This window comes from Macaca fascicularis, chromosome 7 (assembly GCF_037993035.2).
Source record: "Macaca fascicularis isolate 582-1 chromosome 7, T2T-MFA8v1.1".
NCBI classification, from domain to species: Eukaryota; Metazoa; Chordata; class Mammalia; order Primates; family Cercopithecidae; genus Macaca; species Macaca fascicularis.
The window spans coordinates 110,049,579-110,062,514 of NC_088381.1; the positions used below are offsets into that span (position 1 = coordinate 110,049,579).

Consider the following 12,936-nt stretch of genomic DNA (forward strand, 5'->3'; position numbering starts at 1 on the left):
TAAAATTTCTATGAAATCCACCCCCACCTCCCCACACACAAATCAAATAGCCAAAGGAATCTTGAGCAAAGAGAACAAAGCTGGATGCATCAACTCCCTGATTTCAAAATATATTAAAACCATCAACAACAACAGCAACCTATTCTCAAAGAAAGTCAGGCTGGGCATTAAAAAAAAGAGAGACAGCATGGTATTGGCACAAAGACAAACATTTAGGCCAATGGAACAGATCAGAAGGCTCAGAAATAAACCCATGCCTTTATGGTCAATTGACTTTTGACACAGACACCATGAACACACAATGGGCAAAGGACAGTCTCTTCGATACATGGTATCAAAACACTGGATACCCACATGCTAAACATAAAAATTGGATCTTTATCTCACACTATATACAAAAACAAAATTAAAATTGATTAAATATTTAAAAATAAGACCTGAAACAGTAATTCTACTAGAAGAAAACAAGAAAAATTCCTCATGACATGGGTCTAGGAAATGATAGTTTTGGGGTATGACTCTGAAAGTACAGGCAACAAAAACAAAAATAGACAAATGGAATTTTATGAAACTTAAAAAACAACTTCTGCACAGTAATAAAAGCAATTATCAGAGTGAAAAGACAACCCCTGAATGATGTAAAATATTTGCAAACTACACACCTGATAAAGTATCAATATACTAAATCAATATATAAGAAACTCAATAGCAACAAATAACCTGATTTTAAAAAGAGTAAAATACCTGAAAGACATTTTCTCAGAAAAAAAAACATGCAAGTTCATAAAATGAAGCAACAAGTTTAATAAAATGGCCAATAAGTTTATTTAAAAAGTACTCAATATTACTAATTATCAAGAAAGTGTAAGTTAAAACAACAATGAGATATCAACTGCCACCTGTTAGATTACCTATGATAAAAAAATGAAAGATATAATAAGTATTGGAGAGGATGTGGAGAAAAAGGAACCCTTGTGGTTCTCTTTGAATGGGAACTCTTGTATTGGGAATGTAAATTGGTATAGCAATTATATATAGAAACAGTATGGCAGTTTCTCAACAAATCAAAAATAGAACTTCAGTATGATCTCACAATGCTACATCTGTGAATATAATCAAAAGGCATGAAATTAATATGTTGAAGAGATATTTGCACACCCATACTTATTGTAACTATTCACAATAGCCAAGATATAGAATCAACCTAAGTATCCATCAAAGGATGAATGGATAAAGAAAACATGGTATATAAACCCAAAGGAATTCCATTCAGATTTAAAGAGAGGGAAGTTTTGTTATTTGCAACAACATGACTGAACTTAGAGGACATACTAAGTGAAATAAGCCAGGCATAATAAAACAAATACCACAGGATTTCACTTAGATGTGGAATCGAAAAAAGTCAGACTCATAGAAGCAGAAAAGAGAATAGTGGTTACCTAAAACTGGTGAAAATGAATAAAGGGAATGGGGCAATGTTGGTCAAAGGATACCAAGTTTCAGTTAGACAGGAGGAATAAGTTTTTGAGATCTATTGCATAGCAGGGTGGTTATAGTTAATGTGTATTTCAAAGTTGCTAAAAGAGTATATTTCAAATGTCTCATGACAAAAGATGAGTTGCTAGACATATTCGTTAGCTTAATTCAATGATTCCACATTCTATGCATATAGCTAAACAGCACATGGTACCCCATAAAAATGTGTACTTTTGATTTGTCAATTTAAAATAATTTTTATAAAAAATAGTTCAGAATATATCATTGAGCAAATATACAACAATTTCTGTACTTTGGTAGGTCATATTCTAGCAAGGGAGACTCCAAAATCGCAACTGTTATAAGAAAGTAAATTACACAGTTTATTGGCTAAGTGCTGTGAGAAAAAGAAGAAAAATAATAAAAGTAGTAGTGTAAAAAGGAATCTGTAATATTAGGAAAAAGAGTTTTGATTTTCAGTAGGGTTTAAGTGGGCCTCATAGATAAGGGAACAGTTGAACAATTACTTGAAGAATTAGAATTAATGTTGTAGATATCTAAGAGAAGTGCATTCCAAGAAGAGATAAGAGCTACTGAAAAGTCCCTAGGTTGCAAACGTGACGACAAGTTTGAAGAACTTCAGGGATACAGTAGGACAAAAGTGGAGTGATCAGGAGAAAATAAGTTAAAAAATGCAATCAGAAAGGTTGGAGGCAGGGAGAGAGGTTATATGTGGGCATTGTCAGCCATTGTACACACTCTGGTTTTTGAAAAGAGGAGCCATTTGGCTTTTGAGCAGAGGAGATACATTATATGATTTAGTTTTTAGAGGGTTACCCCAGGTACTGTGTGCTGTGAATATATTACAGAGGGCAAAGATGAAGCAGAGAGATTCCTTAAATAGCTATTACAGTAACCTAATCTAGATACTAGGATTGCTTGGGCCAGTTTGGAATTTGGATGCATTTTGAAAGTACAGAGGAATAACCTGAAATAGCAGGTATGGAGTATGAAAGAAATTAAAAGGAAAGGATAATTACTAATTTGGAGATCTAGGCAACAGAAGGAATAGAGTTGCCATCAACTGAGATGAGAAAGCTAGAGTGTGGTGCAAGTTTGCGTGGAAAGGTTCAGTCTTGAGCATGTCATGTTAAGGTGTCTCCTAAGCATCCAAATAAAAATGTAGCTTACACACATTCTCCAGCTGAGGTTATTAATTTGTGATTAAAACATTAGTCGTTTGATTATTTGTATAATTCCAAGGAGTGACTGACATGCAGCTGCATGGATTTTGCACTGTCTTGCTTAGAGTCTACTATAAGGATGTTGGTGGATGATGGCTGGGGCTGAAATTTCCAAGATAGGTTTACACAGATGTCTAGTGTCTTGGTAGAGACGGCTGGAGGGCTGTGCTGCTGGGGCCACTGAGTTTCTCTCTTTTTATATAGCTTTTTCACGTAGTTTAGTTAGCCTCTCCAGCACAGTAACTAGACCACTTGTGTGATGGCTTAGAGCCCCAGAAAAATAAACATTTAAATTACCAGGCCTTGTTAAGGCTTAGGACTATAACTGGCACAGTTTCCTTCTGCTGCATGTATTGAATTAAGCAAGTCCAAATCCAGTGTGAGAAGGATCTCCAAAAGCATAATAACAAAGGATGTGATTTTGGAGGGGGGCGGGCTGGAGATTAACTACCACTGGCACATTACATTTGAGATGTCTGTTAGGCATTTTAAGAATGATTTCAAGTAGGCAGTGAAATATATGAGTTAGAATATTCATAGTATTTTCTGTCTTAAAGCTATAAATTCTAGAGATTTTGTTATTTTATGCAGAGAACATCACCAAAATAGAGATTTACAGGAGAATCAGAGGGTAAAATTATTTTCAACAAGTTTTTAATAAATTTTGGTATGCTTGAGACATTTCTTGATAGATAAATAGAAGATATGTAGGTAGACAGAGATTTTATATATAGGTAAATAATGTGTATTTCAGTCATATGGCTATTTGGTGCTCACTGAATTACCTTATCTTGTGATTTTGCTGTAATACCTAGTTGATAAAATTGGGTATGAAAAATACATGAACATTTGATGTAATTGTTCATGAAAATTGGACATATAAATTAGTTGAATGTACAGTGTAGCTTTGGGGTAAACTAAATGAATAAAAGTATTCTCCTCTGAGAAAAAAGCATTAATATATTGTCAAATATCTTGAGGGGTTGCACCATCCACTTTGTTAACCTTAACTAGATACAAAGGCTCAGAGTAAATGGCCTTAGGAAGGTTCAGTAAAGATATTTCTAATATTTTATTGAGCCCTCGTTCTCATCCTCTACTCTGCAAATATTAATAGTACAGCAAAACCCAAGTGGAGTCAGACCTGTGTGTTACCCGTTCTAGTTCAAGATTGCTGTGCTTTCTCAACCTCACTCAATCTGAAATATTTAGTAAAGTCAATGAACATGTATAAACAAGAAGGGTAAATTTTCTCTTAAATTTTTAATTAGGGGATTAGACTGGGAATGACATGATAATGACCAAGCGTAGATGTGGCAGTGGGAGAAGACAGGTCTTCTGCCCACGAGAAGATACTCTCTATTGCACTCACATCTCCATCCTCCCTCTTTCAGAATGTCAAGCAAGAAGCAGACTAGGTAAAGGATACCTGGAACAGAAATGCCAGCTCTTCCTTCATTTGGATTTACTCTCCTTTGTTACAAAAATAATAATCTAGATAGACCCATGATTTTGATATTGGCCTAATATAAGCAGGTAAGTCAGCTTCTTAGTCTATGAAATACTTCAGATATTTGGTCAAAATTAGGCTAGGCAAAAGGAGTCCTTAAAGTCCCTGGGATACAAGTGACTCATCAGCAAATGGGGCTGGAGTTTATACCAAGTTATTTTGGAAAAGAGAACATATGTTTGCGTGCGGATTTTCTCTTCCTCTCTCCATGAGAAAACTGGATTAAACAGTAGGTGCTGTTTAAGAGTTAAAACATTCAGCAACGTGGGTACTCAGAAAAAAAAATGCTATCTTAGTAATCTTAACAACTGCCTCAAATTTTGATCAATATAGATAGTTCTTTATGACTAGAACCAAGCCATTTCAATTACATCTTTTCTGTGAAATATAAACATGAAACAGAATATAATAGCCTTCCCTTTCCATGAGACATACATTCCAAGACCCCCAGCAGATGCCTGAACCCTAGAATAGTACCAAACCCTGTATATAGTACCTTTATTCCCATACATACATATCTATGATAAAGTTTAATTTATAAATTAGTCACAGTAATAGATAGATTAACATCAATAACTAATGATAAACTAGAACTATAACATATACTGTAATATAAGTTATGTGAATGTGGTCTGTCTCAAAATATCTTATTTTACTGTACTCATCTATCTTAATGCCGTGACTGACTATAGGTAACTGAAACTACAAAAAGTAGCACCACAGACAAGGGGAGACTAATGTAGCCACTCTTATGTACACCTCTATATGCTATTAAAATTATTCTGAGTAACTTGATTGGTTGCCTGTGAAGCTTGGTATACACCACTGAGTTGGGAAGAATTAAGCTCAAAGGGAATGTGTGTTTATTTGATGAAATTCTCTTTGTACTTTACAATCCTTATAGATTTACAAAAAACTTGGTCTCTTGAAAGTAATCTGTGCATATCTCTTTCTTATGACACTTATTTTTTCCCCTCGTTTGGTTGGAGATGTTTTTAATACAGCATTTTTGTTTGTTTGTTTCTTTATTCATTCCCCAATGAGAAGAAATCAACCCAGCTACGCTCTCTCTTGATGGGTGAGATTGTGTGTTTATGTGTATCCTACTGTTTTGGTGTATTTGAAGTATAAATTCGTATGCACAGCTCTAGATCAAATTTCCATTGATATGAATATAATCTAACACTCTTAGCATGAATTGATGTAGAAGTTTTTCCGTATGTTTACACCCAATGAATTCCCTTACAGAAAGTAGTTAACTACCTCTGTTAACTGTTCATTTTTTTTTTTTTCCACAGAGTTGTTGTTTCTGAAGATTTATGAACATTTGAAAACAGGATTTTTGGAGGAAGTTAGGAAATACTGGATGGGAAGAGCATGCATACAACCTCATAATATACTAAATGCATACCATAGGTTCAACTACTGATTTTCTTATCGATTCCTCATCACAATGATTAACAGTGTTTGTGGTTGGGAAATTGAAAGACTATATGTATTTTTACCTTTTTGTGAGAAAATGAAGCATTGATATAAAACCTCCTATTTTTATAAACTCTGCTCCAGTTCAGGCATTGGTTGATTGTAGGTAAAATATTTAGATTTTAGTATCATTTAAATGTATACAGATATAATATCTTCATACATATTTTTGTAGAAATTTGGAAAATGTTATGTCCAGAGTTGTTCTTCAAGCTGTTTGAGTTACAAATTAACTCTTGGCTTCTTTAATTATTTTGGATTTCATTCCTGCCCTTCACCCTGATTTATATGACTTTATAATTTGACCTGCTTTCTGTTCATTTTATAGCTCTCCTCTCTAAAAATCCAACTCATCTATCACTAGGGAGCAGTAATTGCAATCACAGTGCAGGGAATGTAATGTTTAGCTTCTATCCCTGTATATAGAATAGTCTATCAATCACCTTCCAGTATCACTGCCAACATTTGCCTGTGGATTCTGTAGGGGAATAAGCCCTACATGTGGATGTAGACCCACTAGCTAATAGAATTATTTTATTTCACTAAGAATCAAGAGCCAAGACTTATCCCTGCTGTTTTTCTATTTCCAACTACTGGATCCTTCATTTTCTGCATTTGACAAAAAGGAAAGGAAAGCTACAAAAAAAAAAAGAAATATGTTAATCTCCAAAACGAAAAGAAAAAATACAGTCAACTAGACTGGAACTGACAAGTGGGGCTCAAGAATTAAATGACCTGAGAATTATGTGGACTTCTCATTACAAAATCCCCAGCTGGTCTCTAATTTGTAAAATTCTTTAGTTTCCGCACTCCAAATGAAAGCAAAATTTGTCCTCAAAGCACCATGTCCAAACTGGTAGCTAGACATGAACACAGAATAAAACAATTTTATTTTGTTATGCGTTCAGTCACAAGAAGAAAACACCTGAATTCCTATATCAAATACATGATTTATAACAACTGAAAATGGTCTCAACCTGGAATATCCCCAATGTAGTCATATTATTGATTTTCATTCCTTAGTCCTTTTCTCCACATCTGAAGAAAATTTACCTTTAGATAATCTAGGCCATGTCAAATAAACCTCTTTGTGTCGGGTTAAGTTGATTATAAATGACACATTGGGTGTTACTTTCTCATAATTGTTTGTGTTATGATTCTATTATTGTGTTATATATATAAAAGCAGATGGACTAATTCATGATCTCTTCCTTATCACAAAGGGACAAAATATAGAGCCTACTTAGAACTTACTTGTTATCTGCTGTCCCTTCTTGACCTTCCCATACTAAATTTACCAATTTCCTTATTCCTTTTCAAATGCAAACCAAGTAGGAAGTGAAATTTTAAGTTTGGCCAGTCATAAATTCTTGCTTTTGGTGTAGAGTGCTCTTACACATCATTAACTGGGAAGATGTTTCTTGAAGCTTAGGACTGGGAAGCAGCTACTCACATTCTGACCCTTCACATTGTACTTGTCTTCTTTTCCTTTTATAACATCAAATCTAGTCAGAATTCACCCCCTTGGTGCATACATTTAAGAAAAGGGAAGAAATGTATGAGGACCTTGTAATTTCTGAGACAGACAGAAACTATGACCTAAGACTTTACAATTACTTTTTTGTTTCTACCTATGATATAGCTGCACTGGGCCAGAGGTAGAATTGAGTAGCATGCAGATTTGACAGTTTATTGTTAATGTAATTTAAGAGATATATTAAACATTTTCTAATCAAAGATCTCTACATCTTCTACATCTCAATAAAACAAACAGCGAAGGCTGTGATCTACATTAAAATCAAAACTAGCCATCATTAGCTTGCATATTACTGATCATAAATTAGCAGGTTCTTTCCAAGTTGGAGGAGAGTAAATAGTGAATGGAGACCACCTACCATTTATAGAGAAGATAATTTAAAAAAGAAAGTTTTAGAAGATGCAAGTAATTAATTTTTATCATTTTTCCTAAAGTCAGCACTAGTTTAGGACATTAATAAACACATGGGGTGTGATATGGCTTCATTCAAAAAAGGCATTTGAGAGACGTGTTATATATGAAGGCTTTGCATAGTAGCAGGATTGCTCAGGGTTTTTAATCATTTTACTACGTAAGTATTATGGGAAATTTATTTCCAACCTTTGTAAGAAAATTTCTGCAACTAAAATCCTATGTGATTATTTTTTTTTCCAGAATTACTTCTTTGTATGCTGTATTGGTTTACTATGGTTGCTATAACAAATTACCACAAACATAGTGGCTTAGATAAATATACATTTATTATCTCACAGTTCTGCAGACAAGAGTCTTAAATTTCTGAAAGCAAGCTGTTGGCAGGGCTGGTTCCCCCTGGAGAGTTAGGTGAAATTCTATTTCCCTGCCTTTTCCAGCTTGTAGAAGTGCCTGCAGTTCTTTGCTCCTGACGGCTTCGTTGCATCACATCGCTCTTTCTCTACTGTAATCAAATCTCTCTGTCTCTGCCTGTCTCATATAAGGACACTTGTGTTTATATTTAAGGCCCATTGAGATAATTGAGTAAAATCTCACCATCCTCATATACTAAAATTAATCATATCTGCAAAGTCCCCTTTTGGTGTATCCAGTAACCAAATTTTGGACCTATGGAGGTCATCATTCAGCCTACCACATACGCTGTTAGGAATTCTGCTTCTAAAAATATATTTATATATCAACTAAATTAAGTAAATGTTCATTGGACATTAACATATAGTATCACCCAAGTGTATTTATCTGATTGAATATTAGCTGAACTGTAAAAATCATCATGCATCCACATACGAACTGCGCGAATCTACATCATCGTGTAAATTTTATTATATTTAAATATTTTAGTAGATACATGTTGTATTTCAGGAGAAAAAGTGAAAGCTCTCCCAACTGATAATTAGATTTCAGTTGCTTATAGATGAAAGTTATCATTTTTTGTCATCTCTAAAAACAACAAAACAAAACACAAGATACGTTCATAGTCTTTTTTGTATGCGTATATGGAAATATAACCAAAATGTAGTTATTTAAAAATAATTTATATAACTAATTGAAACAAAAATATCATTTTTCAGAATAATCGTCTTATAAAACTGGTTGAGAAGGATAGTTTTGTTAAATAAACATTTAATTATTAAACTCTCTAAAAGTCACCTCTGTGTATTTGTAGGCTTTTGAAATTTTCTTTGAAATTTCAGAAGGTTGTGATAGTAATTAAAGGAGGAGAATTTTTGACAACCAATAAATGTATCTTTTAGTGCATTTGAAAAAGTACTAGAATCAGTAGGAAACATGGCAAATGATACTATAGGAAATCTGTTTCTACTATAGCAAATGTTAAACTAAACAAAAAAATGTGGTAAAGTCTAGATGACCTAAGAAATAGCTACTTCTATTATGCTTTTGACTCAGTAACCAAATAGATCCTAGCCAGTATTATAAACCTGTAATTATAAACCTCTTGGGAAAGTGAATATAAGAAGAAATGCATTCAAACTAAGATTATTGCAACTGTAAGTGAAGAAAGCAAATAAACTTTTTAAAGGCAAACTCAGAAGTCAATTTAATTTAGGATTCCTCAAATAAACACAAAAGATTTTTGATTCTTATTTCATGAGGTATGCATAAGTTTATATAGATTCAACATTTCTATACCAATATAACTATCCTGATAATTTAATACAGAAATGGGTTGGGAGTGATGGTCCCTGATTCTAGATGGACTCAGGGCATGTATATGTGGAATCTAGAATGTTAAGATAATGAAAGCCAAAAAAGTTATCTTCATTCATAAACAGAGGAGATTATATATCAATTATTATTTTATCAATATGTAGTCTATGGATTGGAGGATGAAACATCTTCAAGGAAAGTGATTACTTGGTAGGTTTTATGAAGAAATATTATTAGTTGTAAGAGATGTTGCTGTTAGCCTCTTCTCATATATATAACAATTTCCTTGCATATTGCCCAATTTCTAAATTCCAGCATAAACTCATTTCTTCTAGAATATACAATTTTTGGAGGATAGTATCTTTTGATCCTTTGTGTTTCTATGATAGCTGTAACATCTCTTCTTTATTTCAGAATTTTTTATTAGTCTTCTCTCTTTTTTTAGTTAGTCTGGGTAAAGTTTCATTGATTTTGTTTATCTTTTCCAAAAGCAACTTTTAATTTTACTGATCTATTCTATTGTCCTTCTAGTGTCTATTTATTTCTACTAAGATCTTTATTATTTACCTCATTCTAATGACTTTGGGCTTAGTTTGTTCTGTTTTTTCTAGGGCTTTGAAATGTAACATTAATTTACTTATTTAAGATCTTTCTTTTTTTTGAGTTAGGTCTTCATTGCTGTAAATTTCCTTCTTCAAACTGTTTGTGCTGCATCCCATGAGTTTTGGCATGTTGTATTTTCATTTTTATTCACCTCAAGATATTTTTTATTTTTCCTTATAATATCTTTTATCTCGTTTGTTGTTTAGGTGTAAGTATTTGTGAATTTTCCAAAATTTCCATGCATTTATCAATTTTCCAAAATTCCTCCTATTATTGATTTCTAGTTTTATTCCATTGTGGTCATAAATTATACTTGGTTTGCTTCTTCTTAAATTTGTTAAGACTTGTTTTGTGTTTTAATATATTATCTATGCTGAAGAATGTTCCATGTATAGTTAAGACTATGTATTCTGTAGATATTTGATGAAATGTTCTATATATATATGTTAAGTTCATTTGTCCTAGAATATAGCTTATGGCCAATGTTTTCTTATTAATTTGCTGTTTGGTGATCTGTCCTTGGCTGAAAGTGAGGTGTTGAAGTCCCCTACTTTTATGACTTTGAAGTTTATCTCACCATTTAGATCTATTAATTTTTATTTTATATATTTAGGTGTACACATATTGGGTGCATACATATATTTAAAATTTACAATTGTTATATCCTAGGCCTTGGGTTTCACCAGGGTTTTACAGTCTCCTACTTGATTCCCAAGGCTCCCACAAAGATACTTTTGTCCATGGGTGGGTGGAGAATTCTTGTTGTTGTTAGGATATGAGCTGGTAACCTCCTATTTTGCCTTTGTGCCTATGTTATTTGGATGCTGTGTTAATGCATTCCTTACTGACTGCCTTCCTTTCCCTTACCTGTTTCACTTCCTGACTACTAAATACCCACTAACCATCCCCACTTTTCCCCACATCCCCTACTACCCTTCCCAGCCTTTCTTAACAATCCTTCTACTCTCTGTCTCCATGAGTTCAATTGTTTTGATTTTTAGACCTTTTAGATCTTTCAAATGAATGAGGACATGCAATGTTTGTCTTTCTGTGCCTGGTTTATTTCACTTAACATAATGATCTCCACTTCCATCCATGCTGCCAGGGATGACTTTCCAAAGAAACTACTTGCATTTGTGTATTTGCCACAGAGTTGGCTTCTGGAGGAACCCAAACTAATAAAATTACTATTGGAACTAAACATAGGAAGCAGATTCCCAGGAGAGATCTCTGAAATTGAATCACCTCATTCACTGACCAGAAGTCTATAAGAAGATAATTTTGTGATGAGTCATGACATGCTGTTATACCACTATTAAAATGAGTTATAATTGTAAACACGAGTTAAGTATGGAGCACTGGCTTTTGCAATGTCTCCTGTCTCCAGTATCTCATAGATATAAGGGAAACGGTGATTTTAAGACAAAAAAAAAATTAGCTGGTTGTTTATTGCCATTGAAGCATAGCCAGAAGAAAATAACAACTTAGGCTATGATGCAAAAGCCAGAAGACCCCTTGTTTAAAGAATTGTCCTTCGCAGCAGAGAACAGACTATATGGAAAAGCACAACTAGTTACTCACTTAAAGAAGTTGTGCTTCCCATTCCTTTATAATTCAGTTTTCCTGAAGTACTGGTCTTGTTGCTGGAGTAGAGAAGATGTTGCCTCTATTTTGGGGCACAAAAATGATTCCACTAATCTCAATATGGCTTTTACCTGATTAATTTGGATACCTTATGGAAGCCGATTAGAAAACAAAAGAGTTACTACACCACCTAGGATAAATTACCTTGGTTTTTAGGAAGAGATACAATCTCTGACATGTAATAGGATTAGGAATGTGTATATCAGTAACTCAGGGGATTCAATGATTCATTAATATGCTTTGAATAGATCCATGCTGGGTGATAACAGTAGGTAGAAAATTGAAGTAGTCATGGCTTAACAAGGGTAGAGTAACCAGGAGCCGGAACTCCTCAGGGATAGAGATTTGAGTTACTCCACTGGACAAGCAACCTAAAGCAACAAAAATGCTTGTGAAGGGTGAGAAGAATCTAGAATGGATAATAGAGAAAACAGATTATTTACATCGTATGTGACCTTGATAACAACTGCAGCGGTGTGAATGTAGCTTGTTACATGAACTCTCCAGACGGAGTCAATTTTTTAAAAAGAAATTGTGGTTAACCACTACCTTGAATAATCAATAGCAGGATGAAATAAAGTTAATGTGGGGCATGGATGAACTAGGTGCTGCAAGTGCCTTCATCATTTCCATATACATTGGCCTATCATCCCAATGTCAGCCCCTGCCTCAATTTGCCTGGGGTCTTTTTCTTACCTTGGGAACCTAATCTGTTGACCACAGGTCAGGCTACAAGGGAGTATTTAACATAACCTTTTGATACGGAAGCAGCACTCAACTTAAGACTTCTGGAGTTGGTAGATAAATACATTAGAACCTTCACGCATCCTTGGATGGGAAATGCTAAAAGGTATGCTGTATGCTGACTTCTAGAGTTCTCCAGTGAAATTGAAAACGAGTTGCCTATAGTGATAATTAATTTAGCCATTGTGCTAGGTAGAATTGTGACTTCCCCAAACACGCACATCAAAGATGTCCACATCCTAAAATGTTAATGTACCCAATGTAGGATACAGAATTGTATCCATCTTCCACTGTTGCTGCAACAAATTACCACCCATTTTGTGGCTTAACACAGAATAAATTTATTATGTTAAATTTCTGGAGGACTAAAGTCCACAATGTATCTGAAATTGGTCTAAAATCAAGGTGTCATTAGCATTCTCTTTGGAGGCACTAGTGAAAAACCCATTTTCTCACCTCTTCTAGTTTCTAGAGACTGCCCGTATTCCTTGGCTCATGTCCCTCTTTCAACAATCACATCCTGCCAATGTCTTTTACTTTTAATCTCAGGTTTC

At 34.1% G+C, this 12,936-nt stretch overlaps 1 long non-coding RNA gene across 8 annotated transcripts in view; it reads left to right on the forward strand.

Annotated features, from left to right (window-relative positions):
- The window catches only part of LOC123574516 (uncharacterized), a 39,897-nt gene extending 33,530 nt beyond the window's left edge, over positions 1-6,367 (forward strand). For 7 of the 8 annotated variants that reach the window (XR_010588450.1, XR_010588452.1, XR_006699520.2 and 4 more), the window contains 2 exons: positions 4,115-4,256; positions 5,529-6,367. This is a non-coding gene — a long non-coding RNA (uncharacterized lncRNA). Of the gene's footprint in view, positions 1-4,114; positions 4,257-5,277; positions 5,309-5,528 lie in introns of all 8 variants that reach the window. The other variant, XR_010588451.1, reaches the window with a different exon arrangement.
- Positions 6,368-12,936: the final 6,569 nt, after the last annotated feature.